The sequence below is a fragment of the Pezoporus flaviventris genome, unplaced genomic scaffold, assembly GCF_033815535.1.
Source record: "Pezoporus flaviventris isolate CSIRO_AGI_PZ_B2104156 unplaced genomic scaffold, CSIRO_AGI_Pfla_v1 ptg000101l, whole genome shotgun sequence".
NCBI lineage: Eukaryota > Metazoa > Chordata > Aves > Psittaciformes > Psittacidae > Pezoporus > Pezoporus flaviventris.
In genome coordinates, this window is record NW_026892649.1 from 28,196 (window position 1) to 53,962 (window position 25,767).

Below are 25,767 nucleotides of genomic sequence, written 5' to 3' on the forward strand. Positions count from 1 at the left end.
CATAGAGCCCCCATAGAGCCCCCATAGAGACCCCATAGAGACCCATAGACTACAGGGACTACAACCCTGATCATGCAACGCGGCACCCATAGAGCCCCTTTACGGTGGCGCCCAGCCGGGACTACAACTCCAATCATGCAGCGCGGCACCCATTGAGCCCCGTTATGGCGGCGCCCAGTTATGACTACAACTCCCATCGTACCCCGCGGCTCCCATAGAACACCATTATACAGACGCCAGGCGGCACTACGACTCCCATCATGCCGCGCGGCACCCAGAGAGCGCCACGATGGCGGCGCCCAGCCTGGACTACAACTCCCATGATGCAGCGCGACACCCCTACAGCACCACTAAGGCGGCGCCCGGCTTGGACTACAACTCCCGTCGTGCCGCGCGGCGCTCCCAGCGCGCCAATTTCGGCCATCATGGCGGAGCTGGGCCGCTGGCTCCGGACCGAGCTGGAGCTGCCCCCCAGCGCCCTCCCCTCCGAGCCCGAGCTGCGCAGGTTGGAGCCCGCGGGACCCCCCAGTTGGGGCTTTTGGGGTCCTGGGGGGGTTGGGGTGCTCCTGACCCCCTCTCTTTGTCTCCCCCCCACCTCCAGGCTGTGCACGGGGCCCTGTGCCCCCATCCGGGAGTACATCATGGGCCACGTGCGGCACCCGCGGTGAGGGGGGCACCCCAACATCTGGGGGGAGGAACTGCAACATCTGGAGGGACCCCAAACCTCGGATCGGTCCCTAAAGTACATGGCGGGGGAGGGGGGGGGGTTGTTCCTATAGGAACGTGAAGAAGATCAAAGGGAACCTGCTGTGGTATCCGCTGCACCCCAAAGTGGGGGGGGGACACCCAAGCTCATTGGGGAGCCTCCAAAACCCCTCAGGACCCCCTCAAACCCCTTTGCCTGTTAGGACCCCCCAGAGTTCCATTAGGATCCCAGCAACCCCCCAGCACCCCCCAATTCCCCCTTGTAACCCCCCCCCCAACCCCTTTTCTTCTCCCAGATCCATGCACAGGAGCCCAAATTCCTTTAGGACCCCTCCAAATCCCATTGGGATCCCCAGGAACCCCCAGTTCCCTCCCATGATCCTCCCCGATCCCCCCAACTCCTCCTTTAACCCCCACCACCCCCAGGTTTCCTCCTTAACTCGGGGTTCAGGTACCAGCACCTCAAGGAGATTCAGGTTTGGGGGGCGGGGTGGGGAGCGTTAGAGGGTTTTGGGGGGGCTCTATGGGGTTTTGGGGGGTCCCACAGGGACCAAAACACCCCTCTGCACTCCAAAACCATCCCCCCCTGCACCTCAAAACACCCCCCTGCATCCCAGAACGCCCCCCCTGCACTCCAAAACCATGCCCCCTGCACACCAAAACACAAACCCTGCACCCTAAAACCACCCCCATGCATCCCAGAAGCCCCATGGCACCCCAAAATCACCCCCCTGCACCCCAAAACACACCTCTGCACCCCAAATCTACCCCTACTGCAGCCCAAAACAACCCCCCGCACCCCAAAAGCACCCACTGTGCACCCCAAAACACCCCCCCCTGCACCCCAAAACACACCCTCTGCTCCCCAAAAACACCCTATGGATTCCCCCATGCACCCAAAACCCTCTCAAGGACCCCCCGAATGCATCCTGCAGCCCGGTTTCCCCCCCTGCAACCCAAAACTGCCCCTGGGCCCTCCCCCATGATCTTTTCCTCCCCACTCCTGAACCCCAGAAACCTTTAGGGACCCCCTCTATACTTCAAACCCCTCTGGGTTTCCTTCTGAAGTGGGTGCTGAGCTCATAGGGGTCCTTAAAGCCCCCCCAGATTCTCCCAAAACCCAGTGCTGAGACCTTTTGGGGTGCCCCCAACCCCTCCATGGTCCCTGCAGCCCTTTTGGGGTCCCCAAAATGGGATCTGGACCCCTTTGGGCCCCCCAGACTCCCCTCAACGTTTGGCTTTGGGTCCCCCCTTGCTACCAGGTTGATGCTGGAGGCCACGGGGCTCTCAGGGGCTCGGGGGGCCCAGATCCAGCAGGGCCCAGAGCTACGGGGCAGCCCCATGGACTCCCCAGAAACTGCCCTGGGGCCACTGAGGAGGCAGCTGCAGGAGGGGAAGCAGCAGCTGGTGGGTGCCAACGGGGGAATATGGGGATTTGGGGGGGTCCTGATGGGCTTGGGGGGGGGGGGGGTCTGGGAAGTGGAATTTGATGGTTATGGGGAGGGGTTGAGGTCCCTAAAGGGTCCCAGCGCCGCTTTTGGGGAGGGATGAGGGATATTTGAGGGTCCTGGAGGGGGATTTTGGGTCTATAGGGGATGACATGGGGGAGTTTGGGGCTTTAGGGGGAATTTTGGGGGTGCTGGGAGGGGGATCTGGGGCTTCTGGATGGGTTTGGTGTTAAGGGAGAGGCTTGTGGGGAAATATGGGGCGTATTTGGGTCCCTCCCATGGCTTTGGGGTCCCTCATTTCCTTGTGTCCCCCCCCTCCATCCCTTCCAGTCCCGTCGCTGGATCCAGCTCCGGGCTCTGGCCGCATCCAACGGGAAGCTCCAGGCGCAGCTGCGCCCCCTGCAGGCCCAGGTGAGCAAAAACGGGGAGATAGAGGGAGGGGCTTAAGGGAGAGAGGGCGGAAAATGGGTATGCGGTGGGGGAGGGGAAGAGGGGACAAATGGGGGGGAGGGGTGAGGAAAGGCCCCATATTCAGCCCCATGGGGGGCAGCTGGGACGGGGTTAAACGGGGACACGAGTTGGGGAGAGCTCAGAGCTGATTGGCTGTTGCCTGGGCAACGGTCGCCAGAACGAGGCCGTGAGCGGGGCGGCGGGGGGGGGTGTGGAAGGTGGCCTGGCAACGCGCGGGAAGCGGTACGGGGAGACCCCGTTGCTAGGCAACGGCGGCAACAAACCCGGAAGTGCGGAGAGCATCGCGGAACGGGGATGGGGAAAGGCCGAAACGTGGGGGGGGGGGGAGAGGGGGCCTCGATTTCCTGTGAAATCTTTATTTATTGGTTAAGTTTCCTTTTCATACATTCTTAAGGTGACCCCTCCCCTCTCCCCTCCCCCCCCCCCTTCCCCGCGCTATTTACATCGGTGTCAGTGAGGCTTCGGATATAGACCGCCCCCCCATCCCCCCCTTTATCCTCCCCTCTGTCATCCCGGGTATAAAGAGGGGAAGGGGTGCCACCCCCTGACACCCCCGGGTGGGGGATGGGAGGTTCTGTCCCTTGGGCACCCTCCCCCACATCCACCCCCCCCGTTTTGGGGTGCTGGGGGGGAGGTGAGGTCCATCCTCCCCCTTCCCCACAGACAGTTCATCAACAGGCACTTAATGACCCCCCCCCCCACCTTCCCCGCCCACCCCACCCCCGTTTTTGGTTACATGAAGCCGTTTCTACAGGGAACCCCCCAAAACCCACGCACGCACCCACAATGTGTTTGAGGCCAACACTAAAACAGGATTGCAAAGTCAAAGAACACGGACCTGGATGCGCAGGGCAGCCCCGGGAGATGCAGCCTCCCGAGGGAGGGGAGGGCTCTCCTCTGCACTGGTTACTGCAGGGCTCTCCCTCCTTAAAGAGCCCACGCTCACCGTGGGGGCCCCGTCACAATGGGCAAATCCACAGCGACCGCCACGGCTTTGGGATGGCGGCAGCATCGTGCCCATGGCCACTGGGCAGCCAGGGGTGCTCCGGGAGTCGCTGCGGGGGGACCAGCCTCTGCCCAGCCGGCTCGGGGAGGTCCCTCACGGGCTGCTCTTCCTCAGTGCCTTTGGTCCGGAGGTGGAGCATGCGAGGGGTCACAGCTCAACCTGGGCCATGGAACAGGGCGTCACGGCCACCTACGAGGAGTGGAGAGGGACCGACATTGGCGCAGCAGAGAATCATGGAATCCCCTTAAAGCTCACCCAGCTCCAACCCCCAAAGGCATGGGCAGGGACACCTTCCACTAGGGCAGCTTGCTCCACGGCCCTGTGTCTCTGTGCACTCCCAGGGCATCCTGGGGATACCCCTAGAGAATCCCTGGGGATACCCCTAGAGAATCCCAGAGAATGCCTGCAGCACCTCCAGAGCACCCCATGGACCCAGTCAGAGCTCCTGCATCACAATGACCTTGGGGACATGGAGACCACAGGGGTGGCTGATTCTGGAACTCCCCGTGTTCAGGTGTGTGAGGTCACAGAACCCCACAGAACCCTCCAGCAGAGGCACCGGCAGACGACAGCTGCCCCACGGAACACAAGCTACCGGTGGAGGAGGCAAGAGCAGCTCCTCTGGTGGTTCCCATCTTGGTGTCTCGGAGCCGGTGCCGCCTGTGGACACAGGAGCGTGGAACGAGGTGGGTGGCGATGGCGATCTTGGGATGCTGTAGGAGTTGCCAGAACACCTCAAGAGACTTCCCCAGAGTGGCTGCTTTGGACTCGGTGTGTGAGTTGGGCTGGCTGAGCCGGCAGCGGAGCGCTGCGGCTGCCGAGGGATGATCCTGGGATCTGCCCTCATTTCTTGTGGGGAGAGCAAGGGCCTGTGGGGATGGGCCAAGGGGGAACGATTTTAACGTGACCGAGAGGGGAGACTGAGATGAGATCTTAGAAGTTGTTCCCTGTGAGGGTGGTGGGACAGTGGCACAGGGTGCCCGGAGAAGCTGTGGCTGCCCCATGGCTGGCAGTGTTCAAGACAGAGCTGAAAATACCCTGACCCTTTCCTTGGTCCATGGTTGAGTTGCTTTGGAGATAAATCTGACTTTACAGCTCTAACACCAAAAGGAACTTTTCCCCTTCACGTGCATCAGACACACAGATCTCTTCTGTGTCATGTGCACTTGAAAGTCACTGAAGAAACTAACTATGGGTGGGAAAGGAAAGAGCACAGGAGGGAATTTTTAGTTCATTGTTGCTCTTCCTTGTAAAACCTGTAGGGCTCTAGCATCTTCTTCCGTATTTTCCATGGTAACTTGAATGTATTTGTGTTATTAAAGATAATATTTCATTCCCTCCTCACCTGTGTTCTGGGAGAAACAGCAGCAAGGGTCCCCCTCAGTCCGTCCTTCTCACAGAGTGGTGTGGTCACCCCTCACCTCTGTGCCTCCAAACAGAGTAGTAGTGTTGAGTTCCAGTTATAAACTGAGGGAAAAGTTGGGTTGGTTTACTCAGTGGTTAAGAGTTTGTTCCAGGTGTTTAAGTCCCATGATCTGTGCCAAGAGGTTTCTGCAGTACCGTAACTTGTCCAGCTGATTTCCATGCTCTACCATAGAGCCGAATGTTTAACAACAAACAGAATAGAATGGAAATGAGTGAAATTACGGTAAGCTGTAAAATTGGACTTAAAGTTGCTGTTGGTGTCCATCCAGACAGGGTATCCCACAGAGATGTTGATGTTGTCAGGTTGTTAGGGACAGGTTAATGGCTGGACTCGATGTTGTCAAGTGTCTTTTCAAATGAAATGATTCTGTGATGCTGAGAAAAGTTGATTTTTTGCCTTAACTCTGTCTCTCATCAGAGAAATGACACTGCAGGAAGGCAGTGTGTCTGCCAGCTGAGGGAGGGAACATCAGGGTTTGCTTCGGGCTGTTTCACTTTTGGGTTGCTTTTTCCTCCCCCTCCTCAGGAGAGCGATCCCCCTGGGATGGCATCTTTGTTGGTTTTGGGCTGGTTTGGGTGTATTTGGGCTGGTTTGGTCTGTTTTTGGGGTGCTGACGTGCCACCCCCCAGTGCAAAGGGCCGTGTCCCTGTTCTCCCTCACGGAGTCGGTGCTGAGTCCCGACCCCCCCCCTACCCCCGGAGAGGCTGCAGGCTGGCGCCCCCCCATCAGGTCCCGGGACCCCCCCTATATGGAGACCCCCCACATGTGGGTCTGGTACCCCCCCAGTATGGGGACACCCCAGTGGCCCCCCCCCCTTGCCCTTTGCCCCCCCCCCACACCCCCCCCCCCCAGCCTTGGACCTACCCCAGAAGCTGTCACAGCTCGAGGCCAGGCTAAAGCAGCTCCACAGCGACCTCCAGAAGGTACCATTTTGGGGGGGGTTGGGGTGATTTGGGGCTGTTTTGGGTTCTCACTGGGTGCCACCCATAGGAGAAACAGGACAAGGTGGTTTGGGGTGTTTTGGGGGTGCTTTTGGGTGTTTTGGGGTGTTTTTGTTCTGTTTTAGGGCTCCTACCCTGTATCTCATACGAGAAGCAGGATAAGGTGTTTTTGGGGTGGTTTTGTCCTGTTTTGGTTTTTTTGGGGGGCTCTGACCCTGTATCCCATAGGAGAAGCAGCACAAGGTGGTTTTGGGTTGTTTTGGGGGTGTTTTGTTTCTGGTTTTGGGGTATTTTGGGTTGTTTTTTTTTTGCCTGTTTTGAGGCTGTTTTGGGGCTCTGACCCTGTATCCCAGAGGAGAAGCAGGACAAGGTGGTTTTGGGTTGGTTTTGTCCTGTTTTGGGGGTGTTTTGATGCTGTTTTTGGGTGGTTTTATCCTGTTTTTGTCCTGTTTTTGGGGGTGTTTTGGGGCTCTGACCCTGTATCATATAAGAGAAGCAGGACAAGATGATTTTTGGGTGCTTTTAACCTGTTTTGGGGGTTGGTTTGTGTCTTTTGGCCTAGTTTTGGCCTGTTTTGGGGCTGTTTTGGGGCTCTGACCCTGTATCCCAGAGGAGAAGCAGGACAAGGTGGTTTTGGGTTGGTTTTGTCCTGTTTTGGGGGTGTTTTGATGCTGTTTTTGGGTGGTTTTATCCTGTTTTTGTCCTGTTTTGGGGGGTGTTTTGGGGCTCTGACCCTGTATCATATAAGAGAAGCAGGACAAGATGATTTTTGGGTGCTTTTAACCTGTTTTGGGGGTTGGTTTGTGTCTTTTGGCCTAGTTTTGGCCTGGTTTTGGCCTGTTTTGGGGCTGTTTTGGGGCTCTGACCCTGTATCCCAGAGGAGAAGCAGGACAAGGTGGTTTTGGGTTGGTTTTGTCCTGTTTTGGGGGTGTTTTGATGCTGTTTTTGGGTGGTTTTATCCTGTTTTTGTCCTGTTTTGGGGGGTGTTTTGGGGCTCTGACCCTGTATCATATAAGAGAAGCAGGACAAGATGATTTTTGGGTGCTTTTAACCTGTTTTGGGGGTTGGTTTGTGTCTTTTGGCCTAGTTTTGGCCTGGTTTTGGCCTGTTTTGGGGCTGTTTTGGGGCTCTGAGCCTGCATCCCAGAGGAGAAGGAGGACAAGCTGGTTTTGGGGTGGTTTTGGGCTGTTTTTGTCATGTTTTTTGGCTCTGACCCTGTATCCCATAGCAGAAGCAGGACAAGGTGGTTTGGGGGTGGTTTTGGTTTTTTTTCATGTTTTGGGTCTGTTTTGGGGCTCTGACCCTTTATGAAAGAGAAGTAGGACAAGGTGGTTTTGGGGTAATTTTCACCTGTTTTTGGGGTGTTTTTGGGGTGTTTTGGGGCTATGACCCCGTATCCTATAGGAGAAGCAGGACAAGGGGGTTTGGGGCATGTTTTGTGGCTGGTTTTGGGTGTTTTGGTGTGTTTTTTGTCCTGTCCTGGTCTGTTTTGGGACTCTGACCCTATATCCCACAGGAGAAGCAGGACAAGGTGGTCTTGGGGTGGTTTTGGGGTTGTTTGGGGGGTGGTTTTGGATGTTTTGTTGTTCTTTTCTCCTGTTTTGGGTCTGTTTTGGGGCTCTGATGCTGTATCCCATAGGAGAAGTAGGACAAGGTAGTTTTGGGCTGTTTTTGTTCTGTTTTGGGGCTCTGACCCTGTATCCCCTAGGAGAAGCAGGACAGGGTGGTTTTGGGGTCATTCTGGGGTGTTTTGGGGTGTTTTTGTCCTATTTTTGGGTTGTTTTGGGGCTGGTTTTGGTCTCTGACCTGTGTCCCATAGGAGAAGCAAGACAAGGTGATTTTGGGGTGGTTTTGGCCTGTTTTGGGGGTTGTTTGGGGTGTTTTGGCCTGGTTTTGTCTTGTTTTGGGGCTGTTTTGGGGCTCTGACCCTGTGTCCCATAGGAGAAGCAGGACAAGGTGGTTTTGGTGTGGTTTCTGGGGTGTTTTTGTCCTGTTTTGGGTCTGTGTTGAGGCTCTGACCCTGTATCCCACAGGAGAAGCGGGTCAAGGTGGTTTTGGAGTGGTTTTGGGTGTTCTTTTGTCCTTTTTTGGGGCTCTGACGCTGTATCCCATAGGAGAAGCAGGACAAGGTGGTTTTGGGGTGGTTTTGAGTTGTTTTGGGTGTTTCGAGTTGGTTTTTCATTGTTTTTGGCCTGTTTTGGGGCCTGACCCTGTATCCCATAGAAGAAGCAGGGCTAGGTGGTTTTGTGCTGGTTTTTGGGGTGTTTTGGGTTGGGTTTGTTCTGAGTCTGTTTCGGGGCTCGGACCCTGTATCTCATGGGAGAAGCAGGAGAAGGTGATTTTGGGGTGGTTTTGGCCTGTTTTGGACCTGGTTTTGGTCTGTTTTGGGGCTCTGACCCTGTATCCCATAGCAGAAGCTGGACAAGGTGGCCTTGGGGTGGTTTTTGGCGTGTATTGAGGCTGATTTTGTTTTGTTTTGGGGCTCTGACCCTGTATCCCATAGCAGAAGCAGGACAAGGTGGTTTGGGGCTGGGTTTTAGGGTGATTTTGATTGTTTTTGGCCTGTTTTAGGTCTGTTTTGGGGCTCTGACCCAGGAGGAGAAGGTGATTTTTGTGTGGTTTTAGGGTGGTTTGGGGGTGGTTTTGAATGGTTTTGGGTTTTTTTGGTCCTGTTTTAGGGCTGTTTTGAGGTTCTGACAATGTGTCCCGTAGGAGAAGCAGGAAAATGTGATAAGGTAGTTTTGGGGGTCTTTTGGCCTTTTTTTGTCCTATTTTGGGGCTGTTTTGGGGCTCTGACCCTGTATCCTATAGGAGAAGGAGGACAAGGTGATTTTGGGGTGGTTTTGGCCTGTTTTGGAGTTTGCTTTGTGTGTTTTGGGCTGGTTTTCGCCTGTTTTTGGCCTTTTTAGGGGCTGTTTTGTGTGTGTTTGGGGGCTCTGACCCTGTATCTCATAGGAGAAGCAGGACAAGGTAGTTTTGGGCTGTGTTTTGGGGTGTTTTGGGTTGTTTTTGGCCTGTTTTGTGTGTGTTTTGGGGCTCTGACCCTGTATCTCACAGGAGAAGCAGCAGCAGATGATTTGGGGCTGTGTTTTGGGGTTTTTTTTGGTTTGTTTTGGCCTGTTTTGGGTCTTTTTTGTAGCTCTGACCCTGTGTCCCTTAGGAGAAGCAGGACAAGGTGGTTTTGGGGTGTTTTGGGTTGGTTTTGGCCTTTTTGGGGTCTGTTTTGGGGCTCTGACCCTGTATCCTGCAGGAGAAGGGTATTTTGGTGTGGTTTTAGGGTGGTTTAGGGGTGGTTTTGAATGGTTTTGTTTTTTTGTTTGTCCTGTGTTAGGGCTGTTTTGGGGTTCTGACCCTGTGTCCCATAGGTGAAGCAGGAAAATGTGATCTTAGGGTAGTTTTGGGGGTGTTTTGGGTTGTTTTTGGCCTGTTTTGGGTCTGTTTCAGGGCTCTGACCCTGTATCTCACAGGAGAAGTAGAAGAAGGTGATTTTGGGGTGGTTTTGGGGTTTGCTTTGTGTGTTTTGGCCTGGTTTTCTCCAGTTTTTGGCCTTTTGGGGGGCTGTTTTGGGTCTGTTTTGGGGCTCTGAACCTGTATCTCAAAGGAGAAGCAGGACAAGGTGGTTTTGGGGTGGTTTTGTCCTGTTTCTGGGTCTGTTCTGGGGCTCTGACCCTGTATCCTATAGGAGAAGCAGGACAAGGTGGTTTGGCACTGGGTTTTGGGGTGTTTTGGGTTGGTTTTGGCCTGTTTTACGTCTGTTTTGCGGGATTGACCCTGTATCTCAGAGGAGAAGCAGGACAAGGTGATTTTGGGCTGGGTTTTGGGGTGTTTTGGGTTGTTTTTGGCCTTTTTTTGGGACTTTTTGGGGGCTCTGACCCTGTATCCCATAGGAGAAGCAGGACAAGGTGATTTTGGGCTGGGTTTTGGGGTGTTTTGGGTTGTTTTTGGCCTTTTTTTGGGACTTTTTGGGGGCTCTGACCCTGTATCCCATAGGAGAAGCAGGACAAGGTGGTTTGGGCTGGGTTTTGGTGTGGTTTGTTTTGTTTTTTTTTTCTGTTTTGGGCCTATTTTGGGGCTCTGACGCTTTATCCCACAGGAGAAGCAGGAGAAGGTGATTTTGGGGTGGTTTTAGGGCGGTTTAGGGGTGGTTTTGAATGGTTTGGTTTTTTTTTTGTCCTGTTTTAGGGTGGTTTTGGGGTTCTGACCCTGTGTCCCACAGGAGAGGCAAGAAAATGTGACCTTAGTGTTAGCGTGGGAACAAACACATAACCACCGGAATGGTTATATGAGGTGATTTATTGCAGCACTGGGAAACCAGGGGTACGCACCCAAATCTGGTTTCCAACCTCGTCGCATCGCATTCGCAATTTATACACGTTTAACACGGATTACAACATTAGCTAATGCATATGCATTAAGGACTGCCACATCAGGAATGTGTGGACGCTAGCATTTTCTTATCAGCTTCTGCTATGCTCTTCTGGCTACCTTATGCATAGGTTCTACTTGGGTATAGTCTCCAGTACATGCCTTTCTAATCCACCCATACGCATAGTTTCTACTTGGGTATAGTCTCCAGTACATGCGTTTCTAATGCACCCATACACATAGGTTTTTGCTACTAAGATTATCGTTGCAACACTGGTTACAGAACAGCCGTGACACAAAATCGCAAAGTTACAACATTTTCTAATATACAAAACCCCAATTTACAAAACCCCAATACAAAACCCCACTATTGATTTATAAATTTCTCATACATAATCATTTCTACTATTTTATATGATTGTTTTATCATAAAGGCTTTGCCCTTTTCCAACATTTCCCCCCATTGAAAATACTTCACTTACGTAAGTAGTTTCATTCTCTTAGGTAGCTGTTTCCTGATAATTAGGAGGAGGTGTCAGATATTTTGAGTGGTCTCTGGTCACTGCTCCTGTAATTCGATGAGTCCATGCACTGTTTCGGGCTATTTCTTTTCGGATGCAAAGATACATTAGAGAGATCATCAGAAACACAATCAGCATCATGATTACATTCTGCACGAGGGAACGGACCCACCCGGTGAGGTGAAGGCCCGAATCATCATAGAGCGCCCCGATCCAATTTTGTTCAATATATTCTTTTTCCTTTTCTGCTTCTTGTTCAATTTTGGTCAATTGAGAAATACTGTATTCTACGTCTGCAGTTACATTAGGAATATGAATACAACAGTGGTCTATTCTGTCTTTTAAATATTCACAAACACCATGTTCTTTAATCAGTAACATGTCCAATACCATTCTGTTCTGCAAGGTCATTTTAGTTGCTGCTTGCAGTTGCAAATTTATATCTCTGAATCCCTTCCTTGTTATTCTGGCTAATCTTTCTGTTTGACCAATCAGCTCATGTCCTCTGTTATGCTTTGTTTTCCGGTCCATCTTAAACACCAAGGCGTCCCTCCTCCATATTGAAATTTTTGCAGGATACCTACTGACCAAATTGTATCCCAAGTTTCCTGTGAGTTATTTTTCTCTTGGCACTCCCATGTCTTTTCTCTTGTTTGTTGAATTATTTTAATTTCTTTATCATAAATGCATTTTCTAATTCCTTCTTCATAGGTAGTGAATTGGGTGTTTAATTTCTCTTTGCACAATGATTCTGTTATAGAGGCACCTAGAACTCCTTCCTTTTGATATTCTGTCACTGTCACATTCTTTATTGTTTCTTTTTCCTGACAGGCCACTGTTTTATTGGTTTCTGGAAGTGGAAGTGTTATTATTTCCCATTCAATTGGTTCTCCTGCTGCTTTGGGTATCGGCAAACATGCTGTTATTCTGCTCGTGTTTTTCATTTTTGAGAAATATGATTGGATTATCTGTGCTGAATTCACTGATCTTTTAGTCCTTTTTCCCATAACTTCAATTTTGCTGTGGCCAATTGCAGATTCAGTCCTATAAGACCATTTACCTTTTCCCAAACTACCTTTATTAGTGTTGGTCTTATCAGAATGGTTTCTGTGAACTTGCAGGTCAGAATGGCATCTTGTTTTAAGTTTTGTCAAAACATTTTTCTGAGGAATTCCTAGGATAAGAATAGATACCAGCTGTGTTAGTGACCAAATGACAATCAAAGTTTTGTAACAGAACCCAGACATCTTATTTACATTTCAGCTTTAGTCTCGTAGGGCCTAATATCTGTGTTTCCCAAACCTTTGGAACTTTCTTTACTCGTGTATAATGTATCCAAGAATCCACCCCTTCTACCTTTACTGCTGTAAACATAGTTAGCAGTACTTGGTACGGTCCGTCCCACCGTTCTTTTAATGGTTCTTCGTTCCAGTTCCGGACGTATGCTTGGTCTCCTGGTTGGATGTCATGTGCTGGATTTTACAGGGACAGTGGCCTATTCCACACCAGAGTGCTCCGCAGTCGAGTTGAGGTTCTACCGAGAGACAGCACGTAATTATAAACATCCTGATTCCCTTTAATAGGGGTATTAGGGTTGGGTTCCGGCGCTTCATACGGCTTTCCATAGAGGATCTCATAGAGGCTTACTGACATTTTGCTTCTGGGTTTTACTCTGATTCTTAGCAGAGCTATAGGTAATGCTTGTGGCCATTTTATTTTAGCCTCCTGACATATTTTACTGATCTGTCTCTTTATTGTCTGATTCATCTTTTCTACCTGTCCACTAGATTGGGGCCTCCAAGGAGTGTGTAAGTTCCATGATATTCCTAACAGTTTACTAACTTCTTGTACTGTGGTTGCAATAAAATGTGGACCCCTATCTGATGATATCCCTAAAGGGACTCCAAATCGTGGAATGATTTCTTTAAGCAACCACTTCACCACTTCTTTTGCTTGATAGGTGCGACGGGGAAAGGCCTCCAGCCATCCAGAAAAAGTGTCAACCCCTACTAACAGATATTTGTATCCTTGTACCTTCGGTAGTTCCGCAAAATCACCCTGCCAATAATCTCCTGGTTCCATTCCTACTCTAATTCTTCCCATTTCAACTTGTCTTTTTACGACTGGATTGTTTTTCAAACAAATTTCACATTTCGATCCCACTGCTTTTGCCATAGTTAACATCTGTGTGGAAATTATTCCTCGTTTTAAATAAGTTACCAATGCTTCTGCACCCCAATGACATTTCTGATGTTCAGTTTGTAGAATTTTCCGCATTATTGTCGGTGGCGCTATTACTTGTCCTGTTGTTGTTACATACCACCCTTCAGAGTTCTTTTGGGCTTTTAAGAGTCCTGCTAACTTTTCATCTTCTTTTGAATAGTTTGGACTTTATGGAAGATAGGTGTGGAGCGGGCTTACCTTCAGAGGTATCAAAGCCATCATGTTCCATACCCTCCAGGCTATTTGTCGGGCCGTTTGATCTGCCAGTGTATTTCCTTCAGATATCTTTGAAGTTCCTCCTTGATGCGCCTTGCAATGCATGATGGCTACCTGTTTAGGTCTTTGCACAGCAATTATTAATTCTAAAATTTCCTTTTGATACTTTATGTTAGTCCCTTGTGAGGATAAAAGTCCCCGTTCTTTCCATAATGCTCCATGAATGTGTACCACACCAAATGCATATTTTGAGGCTGTCCATACATTTACCTTTTTGCCATTGCTCAGTTCCAACGCTCTTGTGAGAGCTATTAATTCTGCCCATTGGGCCGATGTTCCAGGAGGCAGTGCTTTGGCTCCGACTACCTCTTGTTGCGTTGTCACAGCATACCCTGCGTATCGTGTCCCGTTCTCCACAAAACTGCTTCCATCTGTGAAGAGTTCCCAGTCTGGTCGTTCAAGAGGTACATCCTTTAAGTCCGTTCTGGTTGCATATGTATGTTTGATGACTTCTATGCAGTCATGTTCAAGAGTTCCTTCTTCTAGGTCAGTTCCTAGAAAAGCTGCTGGGTTTAGCAGATTAGTAGTTCTCAAGTTTATATCATCCTGTTCCATTAGGATTGCCTGATATTTCATCATCCGGCTAGGGGACAACCAATGCCCCCCTTTTTGTTCTAGAACAGTGGTTATCATATGTGGCACAAACACATCGATATGTTTTCCCAAAGTTAATTTCCTAGCTTCTTGGATCAAAATGACAGCTGCTGCTACTGCCCTCAAGCATGAGGGCCATCCTGTACTCACCGGATCCAGTTGTTTTGAGAAATATCCCACCGGTCTTTTCCAGCTTCCGAGTTTCTGAGTTAATACTCCCATTGCCAACCTCTGTCTTTCGTGGACAAACAATTGAAAACCTTTTGTCAAATCTGGGAGTCCCAATGCCGGTGATTTTGTTAACTCCTCCTTCAGATTTTTGAAGGCCACTTTCTGTGGTTTGTCCCAAACAAAGGCATGTGATTTTTGGGCTTCATACAGGGGTTTGGCAATAAGTCCATAGTCCATTATCCATAATCTGCACCACCCTGTCATGCCCCAAAATATTCTTAGTTCATGCAAGTTTCGTGGTTCTGGGATGGCACAGATTGCCTCTATGCGATTTATTCCCAGTTTTCGCTGCCCTTGTGAATTCTCACATCCCAGATACAGCACAGTCATGCATGTAATTTGTGCCTTTTGAGACTTTATAACCATTCAAGCCTAGCTGATTCAGAATTTCAATTGTCACCTTTATGCACTGGGACCTTTGTTCTGTTGCAATAAAAATGTCATCTACATATTGTAACAAAAGGTATTGTGATCTTGGTACCTGTATTTCTCCTTGGGTGGTCCATGCTTCCAATTCCTTGGCCAATTGGTTTCCAAATAGGGTCGGACTGTTCTTGAATCCTTGTGGAAGTCTGGTCCATGTCAATTGTGTTTTCCGTCCGTTCTGTGGATTTTCCCATTCAAATGCAAACAGTTTCCTGCTATTTTTATCAAGAGGAATGCAGAAGAAGACATCCTTTAAATCAATTACTGTAAACCATTTATATTTCTCCTTCACAGATGTTAGCAATGTATAAGGGTTTGCCACCACCGGGTGGATGTCTTTTGTTATTTCATTTATTGCCCTCAAGTCTTGTACTTATCTATACTCACAGTTTGGTTTCTTTACCGGGGAAATTGGTGTGTTATATTCTGATTCACATTCTTCTAAAATTTGGTATTTTAAAAATTTCTCAATTGTTTTTATAATTCCATATCTTGCTTCTAGTTTTAATGGATATTGTTTAATCCTTACTGGTTTATCTCCGTCTTTTAATTCTACTACTATTGGCTGAGCTGCTTTTGATTTTCCCGGGATTTTGGTTTCCCAAACTGTCGGTATTACAGCCTGTTCCACTTCTTTTGGAATTTGTGGAATAGATTTGTCTTTGAGAACTAGAATCTGTCCTGCTTTGGATTCAGGGATTTGCATTATCAATTCGCTGTTTTCAAAAGCAATTGTAGCATCCAATTTACTTAATAAGTCCCGTCCCAATAGAGGAATGGGACATTCAGGCACATATAAAAATTCATGTGTCAATTGTTTTCCTCTAAATCGTAAGTCTAGGGGTTGCAGGGGTTCTTTCCCTGTGGCTCCCACAATTGTCATTGTTTTCTTTCCTATTCTTCCATGCAAATCATTTAAAACTGAATAAGTGGCCCCTGTGTCTATTAAAAATTTTACTTCTTACTCTCCTAATTGGATTTTTACAAGGGGCTCCTTATTTTCTACTTGGCCTAGTCAGCTCTGATTATCAAATTCCCCCAACACCATTGTTTTAGCTATGTCGGATCCTGCAAAAGGATTTCTTGGAGACATGAACTGCCCCCCCCGGATGGACATTCATTTTTCCAATGTCCTTCTTGCTTGCAAAGTGCACATTGATTATATCCTATTCTTTCTGTGCTCATTCCCATCCTTGGATTATAAAATCCTCTGCCTCGTCCCCGTCCTCGCATATTTCCTCGTCCTCTTCCCCTAGGGTTAGGGAAACCTTGTTCTGTTCCCTGTATCACTGCCAGTAAACTCTGTTGTTGTCTCCAGGAGCTCTCTTTTTCCCCGATTATTATACACCTTCCAAGCCACCTCTAACAGTCTGTCCAGGTTATCTGCCCCTTCTAGTTTTTGCAGTTTCTTTCTGATATCATCTTGAGACTGCCCCAGGAAAATCAAGGCTAATTGTGCTTTAGCCTGTTCCGTTTCCACATCTAAATCTCTATATTTCTTTGCTGTCTCTTTAAGTCTCTCTAGAAAGGCAGATGGTGATTCTGCCTTCTCTTGTCTAACATTATACAATTTTGACCAAATTATCATTTTGGGCATAGCATGTTGTACTCCGAAAACTACCCAGTCTTGAAATCTCCGTAAATTTCTCATTCCTCCTTGTGTGTTATAATCCCACATGGGGTCTTCCATCAGGAAGTTTTCATCTATATTTCCCGTAACTAATCCCTGTCTTATATCTTCAAGGACCCTCTCCCAAGCACTTTGCAGCACCATCTATTTTTCTGTCGAGTCCATAAGGGTATCTAAAAGCACTTGTATATCATCCCAGTCCAGGTTTTGAGTTTTCATAACCATTTTCATTACTCGAGCTACTTTATCAGGATTTTCTCTATATGTTCCTGCTGATTGTTTCCATATAACCAAATCCCTGGGAGAGAAAGGTACTTTAACGTACACTGGTCCCCCAGTTCCGACTCCTTGCCTTAAAGGAGCAAGCACCGCACTAGCTGCTTGAGGCTGTGCTTTTCCTTCTCGCCCTCCCCTCCGGCGAGTTCTGTGTGAGACTGGGGTGACAGGGGGATTTATTTCTTGACCTCCCCTATTTTCACACCCTTCCTCACTCTCAAGATCACTATCACTTTCCTCCTGCTCCCCCCTTTCTTCATTTGTCAATAGCGGAGCTACTAACAAACCGAAATCTTCCTCATCCTTTTGATGTCGACTATTCCCTAAGGCAAGGCATTTCACACATTCCTTTTCTCCAGCACAACCCTTACACTCTCCAGCATTGCTTGCCTTAACAACCATTATTCTGCAAGATTTCTGCCACTTATCATTGTTTCTTAAGGTAAAGAAAAGATCCACATATGGTACTTCATCCCATTTTCCTTCCCTTTTACAATACAACATCAACTGCAAGATAGTATTATACTGTAAAGTTCCATTCTCAGGCCATTTTTCCTGATCTTCTAGTTCATATTGCGTCCACCAGACATTACAATAATCAGTTTACTTTTCCGCATGCTTTGCCCGAATCCACCCTCCTTCCAATGGTTTAAGATACAACCTAATGTAGACGACTTAGGAATCGACGGCATTTTGTAAATACAGAGATCTCTAAAACAAGTTTCTCTCACAACACGCACACACCCCCCAGTGTTACACAATTTATACAGACAGATGCTGATCCTGCAGCACAAATACCAATACCAATACCAAACCACGTCTGCCGAACCTGCAGAGCTTTCGCTACCGTCTAACGGACGGCGCCTAGGCTTTTACCCTGAGAGCTCTCTAGCCCCAACCAAGCGCAGCTTTCGCCGTGTCTAACAGGCAGGCTTTACTACTAGCCCAGCCAAACGCAGCTTTTTCGCTGCATATAACAGGCAGGCTTTTACCAGACCTTTACCAAAGGTCAATACCATACATTTACTAGAAATCGGTACCATAACCCAAATCAAAAGCACCTTTCTTACCGTGTCAGAGGTCCGTCGAGAGCAGCGGAGGTCGGTTGCGGTCGATGGCTCCCCGAGAATCTCTCGGTGCCGGCTGGAGCAGGATCGAGACGCGATCCACCTCAGCAATGCCCGCGAGGTCCCATCTGGGTCACCAAAATGTTAGTGTGGGAACAAACACATAACCACCGGAATGGTTATATGAGGTGATTTATTGCAGTGCTGGGAAACCAGGGGTACGCACCCAAATCTCGTTTCAACCTCATCACATCGCGTTCGCAATTTATACACGTTTAACACGGATTACAACATTAGCTAATGCATATGCATTAAGGACTGCCACATCAGGATTGTTACGACATCAGCCTCTTCTACGCTTGCACAGTCGCCTGGTGGTCGTTCCGATGAAGGAGTCTTCCTCAGATGAAGTAAGAAGTCTTCCTCAGGTTGTCCTCTTTTACCTTTTCCTTACTTGGATATATCCCAACCCTTGTGTGGACGCTAGCATTTTCTTACAGCTTCTGGTATGCTCTTCTGGCTACCTTATGCATAGGTTCTACTTGGGTATAGTCTCCAGTACATGCGTTTCTAATGCACCCATACACATAGGTTCTACTTGGGTATAGTCTCCAGTACATGCCTTTCTAAATCCACCCATAGACATAGGTTTTTGCTACTAAGACTATCATTGCAACACTGGTTACAGAACAGCCGTGACACAAAATTGCAAAGTTACAACATTTTCTAATATACAAAACCCCCCTATTGATTTATAAATTTCTCAAACATAATCATTTCTACTATTCTATATTATTGTTTTATCATAAAGGCTTTGCCCTTTTCCTACATTAGGGTTTTGCAGTGTTTTGGGCCTGTTTTGGGGGGTTTTGACTGTTTTTGTCCTGTTTTGGGGCTGTCTGGGGGCTCTGACCCTGTATCCCATAGCAAAGGCAGGACAAGGTTGTTTTGGGCTGGGCGTTGGGGTGTTTTGGGTTCTTTTACCCCTGTTTTGGGGCTCTGACTCTGTATCCCGTAGGAGAAGCAGGACAAGGTGGTTTTGGGCCAGGTTTTGGGGCTGTTTTGGTGGGTTTTGACTGGGTTTAGCCTGTTTTGGGGCTTTTTGGGGGCTCTGACCCTGTATCCCATAGGACAAGCAGGACAAGGTGATTTTGGTCTGGGTTTTTGGGATGTTTTGGGTTGGTTTTGGCCTGTTTTGGGTCTGTTTGGAGGCTCTGGCCCTGTATCCCATAGCAGAAGCAGGACAAGGTGGTTTTGGGGTGTTTTGAGGCTTTTTTGGTGGGTTTTGACTGGTTTTAGCCTATTTTGGGTCTGTTTTGGGGCTCTGACCCTGTATCCCATAGGAGAAGCAGGACAAGGTGGTTTTGGGCTGGGTTTTGGGGTGTTTTGTCTTTTTTTTCTCCTGTTTTGGGTCTGCTTTTTGGGCTCTGACGCTGTATCCCACAGGAGAAGCAGGACAAGGTAGTTTTGGGCTGGGTTTTGGGGTGTTTTGGGTTGGTTTTGGCCTGTTTTTTCTCTTTTGGGGGGCTCTGACCCTGTATCCCATAGCAGAAGCAGGACAAGGTGGTTTTGGGGGGCTGTTTTGGTGGGTTTTGACTGGTTTTGGGGCTGTTTGGGGGCTCTGAGCTTGTATCCCATAGGAGAAGCAGAACAAGGTGGTTTTGGGATGGGTTTTGGGGTGTTTTGGGTTGTTTTTGCTCTGTTTTGGGGCTGTGACCCTGTACCCCACAGGAGAAGCAGATCAATGTGATCTTGGGGTGGTTTTGGGGGTGTTTTGCTTTGTTTTTGTTTTGTTTTGGGTCTGTTTTGGTGCTCTGACCCTGTATCCCATAGCAGAAGCATGACAAGGTGATTTATGTGTGATTTTGGCTGGTTTTGGGGGTTGGTTTGTATCTTTTGTCCTGGTTTTCGCTTGGTTTTGGCCTGTTTTGCGGCTCTGTATCCCACAGGAGAAGCTGGACAAGGTGGTTTTGGGCTGGGTTTTGGCGTGCTTTGGGTTGGTTTTGGCCTGTTTTGCCTCTTTTTGGGGGCTCTGACCCTGTATCCCACAGGAGAAGCAGGACAAGGTGGTTTTCAGGTGTTTTGGGAGTGTTTTGGGGCTGGTTTTGGGTGGTTTTGTCCTGTTTTTGTCCTGTTTTGGGTCCGGTTTGGGGCTCTTACTCTGTATCGTATAGGAGAAGCAGGAGAAGGTGATTTTGGGGTGGTTTGGGCCGGTTTTGGGGGTTGGTTTGTGTCTTTTGCCCTGGTTTTGTCCTGTTTTTTGCCTGTTTTGGGTCTGTTTTGGGGCTCTGACCCTGTATCCCATAGGAGAAGCAGGACAAGGTGGTTTTGGGGTGGGTTTGGGCTGTTTTTGTCCTGTTTTGGGTCTGGTTTGGGTCTCTGTTTCTGTATCCCACAGGAGAAGCAGGACAAGTTGGTTTTGGGGCAATTTTGTCCTGTTTTTGGCCTGTTTTCTGGCTGTGATCCTGTATCCCCTCGGAGAAGCAGGACAAGTTAGTTTTGGGGTGTTTTGGGGCTTGTTTTAGAATCATAGAATAGTTAGGGTTGGAAAGGACCTTAAGATCATCTCTTTCCAACCCCCCTGCCTTGGGCAGGGACACCTTACACTAAACCCTATCACCCAAGGCCTCATTCAACCTGGTCTTGAACACCGCCAGGGATGGAGCATTCACAACCCCCCTGGGCAACCCATTCCAGTGCCTCAGCACCCTAACAGGAAAGAATTTTCTCCTTATATCCAATCTAAACTTCCCCTGTTTCAGTTTTAACCCGTTACCCCTTGTCCTATCACTACAGTCCCTAATGAAGAGTCCCTCTTCAGCATCCCTGTAGGCTCCCTTCAGATACTGGAAGGCTGCTATGAGGTCTCCACGCAGCCTTCTCTTCTCTGCTTCTGCAGAAAACCCAGAGAACTAGGTGGTACTGGTATGGGTAATCAAAGCTGGGAAGTAAGATCCCGAAACATCGGCATTACAGTGCAGATGCCCTGGTAACAGTTTCCCAAATGAACTTACCCAAGTGCCCAGTGCCAGCAGAGAGCATGCCAGGTACTGCGGCTCACGGTAGCCGGCCTGTTTGGTGCGCATGGCCACGCACAGCACAGTCAGGATGCTCCTCTTCACACACAGCTCTGCAAACGCACCGCAGTCCTGACCTCCAGCACTGCTCATTGTGGTTTGGAATGTTTCTGAACAGCTACTGCCAGAATTTTCAAAATGAAAGAAATAAAAAATTGACTTACAGTGAAAACCACGCTTGAATTTTTATGACTCAAAATACTTTTGAAGTCTGTCAAATAAGGAAAGTTTAAAATTATGTAGATAATTCACAATCAGTGATGAAGTTTAAAGTCAGCCACGTGTCTCCAGTTCGTGTCAATACGTCTGAAGAAATTTTCTCGTTCGTCTTTGGTACTCAAAGAGTTGGAAGCACGTTGTAATAAACAAACAAGGACCCATGCAGAGATATCAATGGGTGGTATTGCCACAAGGCATGAAAAATTCACCAACAATATGTCAAGGTTGTGTTGATGTAGCAACTGCGTCCATTTTGGGAAAGACACCCCCAATTATTAGTGTATCGTTATATGGATGATATACTGGTGGCTGAGAAAATAACCTAGAAGCTGTTAAACAAGAATTGTGTTCAGTGTTGCAACAACATAAATTGCAAATTGCCCCTGAAAAGGTTCAGGATACCACACCATGGAAATATTTGGGTTGGAAAATCTTAGATCACACCACTGAACCTCAGGAAATTAGCCATCAAGGTCAATATCCATACACTTAACGATGTGCAAGTCTTGTTAGGGAATATCAATTGGATTCGAGCATTATTGGGAATTGACAACAAAAGTTTAGAACCATTGCTTGCATTGTTGAAGGGTGACACAGACTTCAATGCACCCAGACAATTAACACCAGCAGCAAAGCAAGCAATAGTGATGGTTGAAGCCGCATTGAGAGACAGGCACATCGTGTGATGAATGGAGTTCCTACTGAATTTTTGATTGTCAGTAATGATTTCCAGCCAGTAGGATTAACCATGCAATGGGTTGAATCTGATAAGGAGAAACTGAAAATTCTTCAGTGCCAGTTTTTGTCACATCAACCATCAAAAAACATCGTGACCAGAGCTGAAACATTTGCTAAGTAAGTTAAATATGAAACGAAGGGATCGTATCATAGACCTGTCTGGTAAAGAACGCCAAACCATAATTATTCCTATGACAGAACAGTATTTGCAATGGTGTATGCAGAATAGTGTAGCACTGCAGATAGCTCTAGCAGGATTTGATGGAGCAATCAAGGTCCATCATCCTAGCCATCGAATATTGACTTTTATTCAGCAGGAATGTATAGAGGAAAAACCCAAGTACAATCTCAAAGCTGTGAATGGTATCACAGTCTTTACAGATGGGAGTGGAAAATCAGGCAAAGCAGCTACTACATGGCAGGAACAGGGCCAGTGGAAATCACATATAGTTTTTTCTGAGGGATCACCCCAGATTGTAGAACTGAAGGCAGTGACTGAGGTGTTTAAACGATGGAACACATGTCCAATCAATATGATTTCAGACTCAGCGTATGTAGTAGGAGTTGCGCAACCATTAGAAAAAGCTTACTTGAAACAGGTTGCAGTTGAAACCTTGTTTAGCTATATGAAACAGTTATGGTTGTTGTTAAAACAAAGAACAGAAGTGCACTATATATGTCACCATCGCAGTCAGACAAACTTGCCAGGATTCTATGCAGAAGGAAATGATAGAGCAGACCATTTAACTCAACCTGTCAGTGTGTCACCTGTGCCCAACGTATGGCAACAAGCTCGAATTTCTCGTGAATTTTTCCACCAATCAGCAAAGGTCCTAAAACGGTGGTTTCACTTGTCGATGGCAGAGGCAAAAGCTATCATACAAGCCTGTCCTGATTGTCAACAACTCACTAAGGGTCCTACGTTGTCGGTTAACCCCAGAAGTATTCAATCACTTCAAATATGGCAAACAGATGTCACACATATCCCTGAATTTGGCAAACTAAAATACGTTCATGTATATGTATACGTTCACTGTGGGATCAAGTTACTTATGGCTTTAAGGAGGCGAAGTCTCTTGCTGCCCCCTGGTTACTACTAAAAGGGACTCTAGCCGCAAACAGGCGGCAAAATCTGTTTTTACAGCTCTCTCTGACTCGCCTTCACAACAGCAGGGCTCGGCACCTACATTAGATTCAGCACCCGGTGCTACAGCCATGGTAGTGTCGTCTGTTTAGGCATAAAACATTCTGGTCAAAAACCAGCACGCAGTAAGGTACGAATGTTTGAGGACCCTGCGCCTTTCCCCTATCCTGTGTCGACAACGCCTTTATCGGCGGTAGCTCCAGTTGATACTCGGGAGCCTGTAGGGGCTAGTGAAGAAATGAAACAAACTGATGTTAACCCTTTTCGTGCCGCTACTGCCCCTGAACTTAGTCCCCAAGAATTTTTGCTGGGGTGGGAGTCTCCTAAGGAGGAGAGTGTAACTCCGAATAAATACCCACCTCCACCACATAAACCACCGCTTGCATCGCTCCCACTGGAGCTGCAAAATGAGTGGAACTGGCGACAATGGACGAAATCCTTAGATAAGCAATTGCAGGACTTGCGGGATCGTCTGGACAAGTTGGGGGAGGAGAGGGAGCAAGCCCCAGAAAAAACGGAAAAAACAGAAAAACCGGAAAACCCAGATAAAATCAGTCCGTGTGATGTGCTGTTACCACCGACTCCTACATCTAATAAAGCCAATCCGAGTGCCATGAGATGGCGAGGCTGCATTCAGGATGCTATTATAGACGGTACTATTTTACCGATAGATGTTCCCACTGCATTCCCTGTTATTATAAATCCTCAGGGACAGTCTGTCTGGACTCCTATGGACTGGAAAGCTGTGAAAGAAATTAAGGGAGCAATTAGTATGGGTTGTCTTCCTCATATACCCAGCAAATGATGTCTGCTTTCTTTTCTAGTAATGTTCTAACTCCAAATGATTGTCTCAGAGTGGCTGCAATTTTATTAACTCCTTCACAGCTCCTGCATTTTAAAAGTGGGTTTGAGGAGCTTGCTGCAAGGGCTGCAGATGAGAATTCAGAGTGTAATCCTCATCGCCCTTTGCACGGTGTTTCATCTGAAATGTTATTGGGAAAGGGACAATTTCACCCTGATGGAGTACAAGCTTGTATGAAAATTGAAGTTTTACAGCAAGCACAGCAATTGGCTTTAGCTGCTCTGAAAGCTGTGCCGGAAGCAGGAAAGCCTAATCCTTCATATACATCAGTAAAGCAGGGACCTCCTGAGCCCCATATGCAATTTATTGACAGATTGACAGAGGCTATCGAAAAGAATATTGATCTGGCATCTAATGCTAAAGAATCGATGCTTATGTCTCTGGCTATGGAAAATGCTAACCCAGCTTGTAAGCATATTTTGCAGGTTTTGCCAAAATCTGCTGGTCTTCAAGAAATGATGGATGCATGTTCTGAAGTGGGCACAGCAGAGGAAAAGGCTGGATACATGGCTACTGCCGCTGCTGTTAAACCCCTGCCACAACAAGGTCAGGGTGATCGTGGGGATCCTAAAGGTACGAGATGTTACAGTTGTGGACGGATGGGACATTTTAAAAAGCAGTGTACTGTAAAGAAAATTAGTTCAGCAACCCGACCCCCTCAGGGTGGTGTTACTGGTCTTGCAGACAAATGTATTAAATGTGACAAATTTGGCCACAAGACAATTGAATGTTGTTCAAAGTTTAAAAAAGACAGAACCCTGTTGGGAAACTTGAATGTGAGTGCGATGCCACCCCGCACGACAACACAAAATCAGGGTGTCTGGACTGCATCCCCTCCGCCACCACAGGGAGTGCCGGAGTGGACGTGGCAACAGCAATAGATTTTACCATAACTGATACTTCTGTTCATTGTATTCCATCTAAATTAAATGGGCCCCTTGGTCATGGGTTATGTGCTTTGCTACTGGGACAATCATCAACATCAAGGAAAGGAATCTTTGTATTACCCAGTGTAATTGATGCTGACTATACTGGAAATATTGGGATCATGGTGCAAACGCATGCTCCTCCGGTCAACATCCCTGAAAATTCGAAAATAGCTCAAATCTCAAATGATGATCTGACTGATCTCATGCCCCCTTTAAAGGGTGAGTCAAAGGCAGAACAAAAGAGTTCTATCAAAAGCTCAGTATGAGGCCTTAGATCACATCATGACAAAAATCACTAATCTTGTCCCGACTGCCAAGGCCAAGCAGCAGGTATAGGCCTTGGAGTCAACCCTCGAGGCCTCCAGCCTCTTCAGCTTTGGCAAATGGATGTGACTCATGTACCCTCTTTCGGGAAATTGAAATATGCCCATGTTACTATTGACACTATTCTCCTACAGGACAAGCTATTATTGAACGAACACATCAAACTTTGAAACAACTGTTGGAATAACAAAAAACGGGGGAAGGACTTACACCGGTAGCAAGGATATGCTAGTAAAGCTGTATATGTAGTAAAGCTGTATAGTAAAGCTTATGCAAGGAAAGCTGTATATGTTATGAATTTTTTGCGATTGACAGGAGACTTTAATGATCCCCCGGCCATAATACATGGTCAGGCATTAGGTTCAGGTTATATGACTAAAACTCTGGGTGTTCTGGTCCAGTATAAGGATTTGGAAACCGGCATTTGGAAAGGTCCTGCAGAAGTGTAAGCGGCGAGGAGAAGCAAGACACGCCAACCCAATATGGGTGATAAGCAAACTTCTACTTTATTTGTGGCGCACTTCGCTTATATCCACATGGTGTTTAGCCACGCCTACTCTTCAGAACAGTATTCGTTAGTTCTACACAGCTTCCTTCACATTCTCCTCCCACATCCGGTATCCGCTTACCTGTGAGGCCTACACCTTGCCTTGCTCACACAAGGCCTCTAAGGATCCATGGCCTTGCTCTTGCAGCCATTCTGCAACAATTCCCCACTTTTTCTTTGTGCAAGCAAAACAGTGTGGGTTGTTCTGTTCACCTGTTTCATCACGCAACTATAAGCAAGTCTAACAACTACAGTGATTAAAATAGCAATGATACATAAGCGCAGTCCTTCAAATAGCAGTGTTTTAAGCCAACCTGTAAT

General features: G+C 47.8%; 1 long non-coding RNA gene across 1 annotated transcript; it reads left to right on the forward strand.

The window, feature by feature from the left end:
- Window positions 1-428: 428 nt before the first annotated feature.
- Window positions 429-821, forward strand: LOC133281576 (uncharacterized). Its single transcript, XR_009747546.1, has 3 exons — window positions 429-505; window positions 602-664; window positions 780-821. It is a non-coding gene; the product is annotated as an uncharacterized LOC133281576 (long non-coding RNA).
- The last annotated feature ends 24,946 nt before the right edge of the window (window positions 822-25,767 follow it).